Consider the following 8,613-nt stretch of genomic DNA (forward strand, 5'->3'; position numbering starts at 1 on the left):
TAAATGACTGGGTGTCATGTTATGGTTCCCAGGCTGGCGTGCCGTGGCTATTCATAGGCATGATCATAGTGCACTGCAATCTTTGAACTCCTGGGCTCAAGTGCTCCTCCTGTCTCAGCCTCAGCTGGAACCTACAGGGGTGTACCACTACTCCTGGCTTATGGGAATCTTTTAAAGGATTATTATTCACTCCTGGAGTCAAAAAGGCCCTCCAGGAATATCCTACAATGTTTTCATTTCACTGGTGAAGAAACTAAGTTCCAGAGATATATGTCAAGCTACTCAAGCTAGTGACGGTTAAGAAAGGAACCAGGTCTCTTGGCTCCTTTTTCCACAGTACTGTAGAGACCATGTGTCTGAAACCCCTAAATCAGAACACATGGTGTGAAAACCTTAAGTATATAGGACAGTGGTGCAAAATACTTGAAAATAAAGCTGGCCTAGAAATTTTATGTTTTGTTAGTACAACCATAATCCACAAAGAGGCAACGTAATCGGGTTTTTCAATCTAGATTGCCTGGTTCAAATTTTGCTTCATCACTTACTGGTTAAGCAATCTCAGGCAGGTTACTTCAATTTCTTACAAAATAAGGATAATAATGGTCCCTATTTCTTTTTTTTCTTTCTTTCTTTCTTTTTTTTTTTTTGAGACGGAGTTTCGCTCTCGTTACCCAGGCTGGAGTGCAATGGCGCGATCTCGGCTCACCGCACCTCCGCCTCCTGGGTTCAGGCAATTCTCCTGCCTCAGCCTCCTGAGTAGCTGGGATTACAGGCACACGCCACCATGCCCAGCTAATTTTTTGTATTTTTAGTAGAGACGGGGGTTTCACCATGTTGACCAGGATGGTCTCGATCTCTTGACCTCGTGATCCACCCGCCTCGGCCTTCCAAAGTGCTGGGATTACAGGCTTGAGCCACCGCGCCCGGCCTAATGGTCCCTATTTCGAAGAGATAATGTGAGGATTAGTGAGATAATTGTTATGGAGTGTTTTGCACAGTACCTGGTACATAGGTCAATAAACATTTACTATCATTATTATTATTCTATTACTGTTTTGTTCACAGATAAGGTTATCTTAACTGGGTTATCTTAAGTCTCTCACCAGAAATATATGAGGACTGCTAAATATGGGGAACATGCCGGGGGTGGTGGTACCTGCCTGTAGTTCCAGCTACTCAGCAGGCTGAGGCAAGAGGATCACTTGAGCCCAAGAGTTCTAGGTTATAGTGAGCTATGATCACGCTACTGCACTCCAGCCTGGGTGACAGAGGGAGACTGTCTCTAAATAAGTAAATAAAATATTGCCATAAATTGTCTAGAGGTTTGAGGTAACACATTTTTTCAATTGCCCAGGAAGTATAGCTATTTAAGTGATAAATATCCCAGTTTTGCCAATTGTGCTTCACATTCGTTTACTACAAATGTAACCAAAAATACAGTTTAAAATTAAACAGTATTAAAATTAAACAGTATTATTCCAGTGTATATGGAATTTAACCAGCCAAATACCTCAATGTGTACAATATTCTGGACATGAAATCAGTGCTTAGGAGGAAAAATGAATTCAGTAGACTACAAATAAAATTTACATACTTACACATTGGCGTTGCCCAGTCTATGTTATTATAAATTGCCTACAATAAAATATTTGAAGATATGGACTCTTCAAAATGCAAAGTACAACCTACAGAATAAAGTTATAAAATCTTATGCCTCAGACCTAAGCAGAAAAAAATTATAAAATCTTCATAGATTTTTAAAATTTGCATACATGATTTTTTTTTTTTTTTTTTTTTTTTTTTGAGACGGAGTTTCGCTCTTGATACCCAGGCTGGAGCGCAATGGCGCGATCTCGGCTCACCGCAATCTCCGCCTCCTGGGTTCAGGCAATTCTCCTGCCTCAGCCTCCTGAGTAGCTGGGATTACAGGCACGCGCCACCGTGCCCAGCTAATTTTTTTTTGTATTAGTAGAGACGGGGTTTCACCATGTTGACCAGGATGGTCTCGATCTCTTGACCTCATGATCCACCCGCCTCGGCCTCCCAAAGTGCTGGGATTACAGGCTTGAGCCACCGCGCCCGGCCCATGATTATTTTTATAACAAAATTTTGAGCTTACTGTTGACTTTTCAGATCACATCTCAAATATGACCTAATATTGTAAACAAAGTTTCAAATTCAATAAAAATAACTTCTTAATCTTACCTTGAAAGAATTTCATATAATATTTCACAATAAAAGTAGAAGAATAGTATAACACCCATAGACCCACAGGTCAGCTTAAAATATAAAACATTACAAATACATTTGAAACCCCTTTATACCTTTCTTCCTCTTCATTCTCTTAAGCTTAGGATTTATCTTAAATTTAGACTATTCATGTTTTCATACTTTTACTACAGATGTATATCTAAACAATATATAGTAGGTTTTTCACAATTTTACATGTCATCAATGATATTAATGATATTATTCTGTCTTCAGCTTTCGTTTCTGCTTTATGTTTTGTTTGTGAGAGTCATCTGGGTTGATGTGTGTAGCTCTAGAGTATTCCATTATAAGAAATTAAATTTCCCCTAAAATGATTGATCTTTGGGTATTTCCTTTTTTTTTTTTTTTTTGCTTTTACATTGTTGCTTTTATGATTTTGTATATATATCATTTGGCATATATGGAAAAGCTTCTTTAAAGGTTTAAAACTAGGAGTGGCCACTTCTGGGTTGGACATTTCAACTTTACTATATATTGCCCAATTGTTCTCCAAAGGAATTCTACCACTGGCAAGTAAAAGAGTTCCCACTGCTCTACAATGCAGCCTGCACTGTTGCTGGCACCTGATATTGGCAATCTTTAACTTTTTGCCAAGCTGATGGGTATAAAACGATATCGCACTACTGTGTTTTAATTTGCTATTTTTTACTTATTGAGAGACTGAGAGTATTTTCCTGACTTTTGGCCATGTGGAGTTTCTCTTCTGCTAATTTCTATTTCTTATATTTTGCCCATTTTCCCTACGAGTTCTGCTTTTCTAAGAAATTTTTAGATACTAAAATTTTTAGATACACACACATTTCTATTAGATACTAATATTTCATTGATAATATGTGTTGCAAATGTCTTTTCCCAGACTGTAGCTTGTCTTTTCTCCTTTTCTCATTTGTTAATTTGCTTTTAATGATATCTTCTAAAAAACAGAAGCTTTATTTTTTAATATAGTCAAATGTATCCCTATTTTTTCTCATGTTTTGTGCTTTTTGTGGCTTATTTAGTAACTCCTTCCCCACCTTAATTTCATAAAAAATGACCTATATTTTCTTCTGAACATGTTAAAGTTTTCCTTGATGCATTTTGGTCTTTATCTACAGTTGATTACTGTGTAGGAAGTGGTATATTTTCTCTTCCATGGTTCTTTTCCATTCATTTATATATTTATCCCCATGACAACACTGTTGTAATAAGATTACGACACATATTAACAATCTCTCTCTCTACTTGGGTTATTCTTGGTCCTTGACTCTTTCATATAAATTTTAATATGTTTTTCATTCCATGAAAAATTCTTTTATGATTTTGATACGAATTGCAAATTTGTAAACAATTCATGAAGCACTGACATTTCTCTAATATTGAGTCTTCTTTCCCATGAGTATGGTATGTTTCTCCATTTTGGCAGTGCTGCTTTAATGATTTTCAGTAGTTAAAAGTTTTTCTTTTATATTTAAGGCCATGCATAAGTTTTTTGTTTTGTTTTGTTTTTTCATTTGTTTGTTTTTGAGACAGGATCTCACTCTGTTGCCCAGGCTGGAGTACAGTGGCCTGATCTCGACTCACTGTAGTCTCTGTCTCTCAGACTCAAGTGATCCTCCCATCTCAGCCTTCTGAGTAGCTGGGACTACAAGCCTGTGCCACTATGCCCAGCTAATTTTTGTACTTTTAGTAGAGATGGGGTTTTGCCAGGTTGCCCAGGGTAGTTTCTCAAACTCTTGGCTCAAGCAATCCATTTGCCTCAGCCTCCCAAACTGTTGGGATTACAGGTGTTAGCCACCATGCCCAGCTCAAGGTTTTTGTTTTTTGTTTTTTTTTTTGAGTTATTGGGATCATATTTTTTGTTGATATTGCAAATGTTATTCTTTTGGAAATTGCATTTCTTATTTATATCTACTGTATAGAAATGCAGTATTTTTAAAATATTGATTTTTATATCCATCAACACTGGTAAGGACACATTAATTCTATTTTATAGAGTCTTTGGGTTTTCCATGTAGACAATCAGATTATACATGAGTGACAGTTTACTACTTTCCAAACCTTTTATATTTTTTTCTTTTTTATTGAGTTATTGCACTGGCTAGGACCGCTAGGAACAATGTTGAGTAGAAGCCATGAGGGCACATACACTTGTCTTATTGCTGATCTCAGAGGAAATACTTGCAACATTTCACCACTAAAACTTACAACATATTTGTTGTAAGTTTTTTGGTATGATATTTGCTGTTTTTTTTTTAAGATAGCTAGACTCAGATTAAGAAAGTGCTTTTATATTCATAGTTTGTAAACTTTTTTAAAAAAACCGTGAATGAATGTTGATGGTTATGAAATGTTTTTCTTGTGCATTAGGAGATATGGTGAAATACATTGATAATTCTTTTTGTATGTGTGTGTTCAGGACAGGTCTCACTCTGTCACCCAGGCTGGAGTACAGTGGTGCAATCTCAGCTCATGGCAACCTCTGCCTTCTGGGCTCAAGCAGTCCTCCCACCTCAGCCTCCCGAGTAGCTGGGCCTATAGGCTCGTGCCACCATGCCAGCTGATTTTTGTATTTTTTGTAGATAAAGGGTTGTACCATGTTGCCCAGGCTGGTAGACTTCTAATGTTAAATTTTTATACATTCCAGGGATAAACCAATCTTGGTCAGAATAACATTTTTTTTTTATTTTTGGTATAGATAGGGTTTCACTCTTGCCCAGGCTGGAGTGCAGTGCTGTGATTACAGCTCACTGCAAACAGCTGGGCTCAAGTGAGTCTCCCACCTCAGCCTCCTGAGGAGCTAGTGCTGCAGGTGTACATCACCATGCTCAGCTGATTTTTTTATTTTTTATTTTATTTTTTTATTTTTGTAGAGACAGAGTTTTACTATGTTGCCCAGGCTGGTCTCAACCGCCTGGCCTCAAGCAGTCCTCCCACCTCGGCCTCCCAAAGTGCCAAGATTATAGACATGAGCCACCTTGCCAGGAATTTTTTCATCTAAGCTTAATAAGGAGATTGACCAATAATTTATTTTCCCTTCCTTTCCTTCCTTCCTTTCTTTCTTCCTTCTTTCCTTCCTTCCCTCCCTCCCTCCCTCTTTCTTTCTGTCTTTTTACTTTCTCTTTCTGTCTCCCTCCTTCCCTTTCTTTCTCTCTTCCTCCCTTTCTTTTCTTTTTCTTTCTTGAGTTTTGCTCTTGTTACCCAGGCTAGAGTGCAATGGTGCAATCAACCTCTGCCTCCCAGGTTTGAGCAATTCTCCTGCCTCAGCCTCCCAAGTAGCTGGGATTATAGGCATGAGCCAACATGTCCAGCTAATTTTGTATTTTTAGTAGAGGCAGGGTTTCACCACGTTGGTCAGGCTGGTCTTGAACTCCTGACCTCAAGTGATCCACCTGACTTGGCCTCCCAAAGTGCTGGGATTACAGGCATGAGCCACTGCACCCAGCCTCTTTATTTTTATTTATTCATTTTTCTTTTTATTTTATTTAAAAAATTTTAATTTTAGATTGAGGGGCACATGTACAGGTTTGTTACATGGGTAAGTTGTATGTTGCTGGAGTTTGGTTTACAAATGATTTTGTCACCTAGGTAGTGAGCATAGTACCCAATAGGTAGTTTTAAGACCCTCTCCCTCCTCCCACCATGCCCCTTCAAGTAGGCCCCAATGTCTGTTCCCTTCTTTGTGTTCATGGGTACTGAATGTTTAGCTCCCATTAATAAATGAGAACATGGAGTAATCTGATTTTCTGTTCCTGCATTAATTTGCTTAGGATAATGGCCTCCAGCTGCATCCATGTTGCTGCAAAGGACATTACTTCATTTTTTTTTTTAATGGTAGCACAGTATTTCATATATATATATATATATATATATATATATATATATATGCAACTTTTTTTTGATTTAATAGTTTCATTTTTCCAAATGTAGTTTGGACCTATCCATGCATCTTCACCAGCAGCTGGAGCATCTCCACTCTTGGTATTTTTGGTATAAATTACTTGAGCTCTGTGCTTTGAAACTAGTTTGATAAGTCTTTTGCTAAGGAGCTCCTGAAGGGCTGCCCTGGCCAGGGAGCCTCAAATCTTCAGTCTCTCAGAGACCACAGCTGGGGTTATAAGTTTATAGTTGGTAACTTCCTTACAGAGTTTGTCATAGGTAGCGTTGTCAAACAAGACTAAGTTATTGAGCTCGTCCCGAACTTTGCCTTTGGACTACTTCTTCTTTTTGGCCTTGCCCTGGATTTGTTCATTGGGTCTTTGTCTTCCTTGGCCGACTTTCCGGCATCTTTCTTTTTCTTGTCGTCCTTGGGCGGCATTTCGAAGCTCCGAGAGCAGCGGCGAACACTGCAACTTCGCTAAGATGTTGGACCAAAAAAAAAAAAAAGCTGTATATACAACATTTTCTTTATCAGTCCACCACTGAGGGGTATCTAAATTGATTCCAAGTCTTCGCTGTTGTGAAAACTGTGGTGATGAACATATGAGTGCTTATGTCTTCTTGGCAGAACGATTTATATTCCTTTGGGCATATACCCAGAAATGGGATTGCTAGGTTGAAAGGTAGTTGTTTGTTTGTTTGTTTGTTTGTTTTGTTTCGTTTTTTGGGTTTTATTTTTTGAGACAGTCTCACCTGGTTGCCAGGCTGGAGTGCAGTGGCGCGATCTCGGCTCATTGCAACCTCTGCCTCCTGGGTTCAGGCGATTCTTCTGTCTCATCCTCCTGAGTAGCTGAGGCTACAGGCACGCACCATCACGCCCAGCTAATTTTTGTATTTTTAGTAGAGATGGGGTTTCACCTTACTGGCCAGGCTGGTCTCGACCTCATGACCTCGTGATCCACCTGCCTTGGCCTTCCAAAGTGCTGGGATTACAGGCGTGAGCCACCACACCTGGCCCGGAATTAACTTTTTATTTTATGTTATTTTAAAAATAATTCATCTTGTTAAAAACAATATTAATTTAAACTTTATTGTTTTAGAAATTAAAAGCTTCAAGAGTTTAAACTGAACTTAGAGTGGATTTGGATATATTTTAGAACATTATAATAAAAATAATGTCAGCACTTGTGAGGCATCCTGGGTTTTCTTTTAAAAGAGATTCATTGTGTTCTAAAGTTTGAGAAACTGCTTTTCCCTACTTTCCATTCTCTAGATGTCTCTGTTACTTTGAGACTCTTCTTACTAGGGTCTCTCTCTCCCAGGCCACCAGTGGGAACAGCTTAGAGCTTCTTTACAGCCTCTAGGAATCCATTTTAGTTTAATTTAATTTAATTTTTCCCTTTGTCTTTATTCAACCCACCCCCCACCCCCCGCTTTTCGGTTCAGGAGGTACATGTACAGGTTTCTGACACGGGTGGAATCCATTTTAATGGACCCTTTGGCTTTCTTCTACTGGGATTCCCACAGGCTAGAAGCAGTGGACAACGCTTTCTGAATTCCATTAGTATCTATATTTCCACTTAGGCCACAGGCTCAGTGGCTCCAGATGCTCTAAATCACTGGCTCCAGCCCTCAAGCTTTTCAAAACCCTTTCAAACTCAGCTCCACGTCCATCGGCCTGCTTCCTCAGTCCCGCGACCAACCCCTCCGCCTGTGTCTCCCTCCTCTAGAGCTGTTTTCCAATCTTGCCAGTTAACCATTTGTTAAAAACAGACTTCCGGACTATTGTTTCTGAAAATTTTATATGTCTAAAGATAGGGCCCAGGAATCATTTTAACAAATGTCCCAGGAAAGTCTTACTGGAGGTAAGTTTGAGAAACATGGTTCTAGGGTTTCCTCGGTCCCCACGCTTATTCCCCGCGGGCCGCTCACCGCTCGCAGGACAGTCCGGTCGGTAACTCCGGTTTGATCGGTTCCGCCGGCGCCAGGTCCTACGCACACCAGCGGCGGTTGCTGGGCGACCAGACGCTCTGTCCAAGGGGCGGTCACGAGAAATCTCGCGAGTTCGCATGCCGCTTCCTCCCTGGTGAGTGCTGCTCTTTGTGACGCGGCGGCCGGTCGCTGATGGGCACTGATGGTGGCCACTAGGCCGACTCCGAATGGAGGCCTGTTAGTTTGAAGAGGCCGTGAGGCATCGGTCACCGAACTGTTTTAGCGGACCACCTAGTAGCCGGAACAATTTTTGGCAGACCTCCATTTCCCCCTACCGGATTATCCTGTCATCGGCTTTGACTGTTTCAGTGCCCAACAACCACCTTTTCCCACTAACACATCAGGAAAGGAATCCGAATCAGTATACAGCTCCTACTCCATTCTGTCCTCGGTGAAACCCCAAATTCCTTAGGGTGACACTGAAGGCTATTCATCATGACCAACTTCACTGCTTGCCACCTGCCCTCTACACTCGTGTTTTTCAGTATACCCTGT

At 40.2% G+C, this 8,613-nt stretch overlaps 1 protein-coding gene and 1 pseudogene across 2 annotated transcripts in view; both read right to left on the reverse strand.

Moving 5' to 3' along the window:
- PPP1R42 (protein phosphatase 1 regulatory subunit 42) overlaps positions 1-8,118 on the reverse strand; it is a 64,335-nt gene extending 56,217 nt beyond the window's left edge. For both annotated transcript variants that reach the window (XM_064384117.1, XM_021669509.2), the window contains exon 1: positions 8,059-8,118. The gene's annotated coding sequence lies outside the window, so the exon portion shown is untranslated. The remainder of the gene's footprint in view (positions 1-8,058) is intronic.
- On the reverse strand, positions 298-7,513 carry LOC135277921 (small ribosomal subunit protein eS25-like; annotated as a pseudogene).
- Positions 8,119-8,613: the final 495 nt, after the last annotated feature.

This window comes from Aotus nancymaae, unplaced genomic scaffold, assembly GCF_030222135.1.
Source record: "Aotus nancymaae isolate 86718 unplaced genomic scaffold, 86718_ANA_hifiasm-v0.15.2.pri h1tg000036l, whole genome shotgun sequence".
Lineage (NCBI taxonomy): Eukaryota > Metazoa > Chordata > Mammalia > Primates > Aotidae > Aotus > Aotus nancymaae.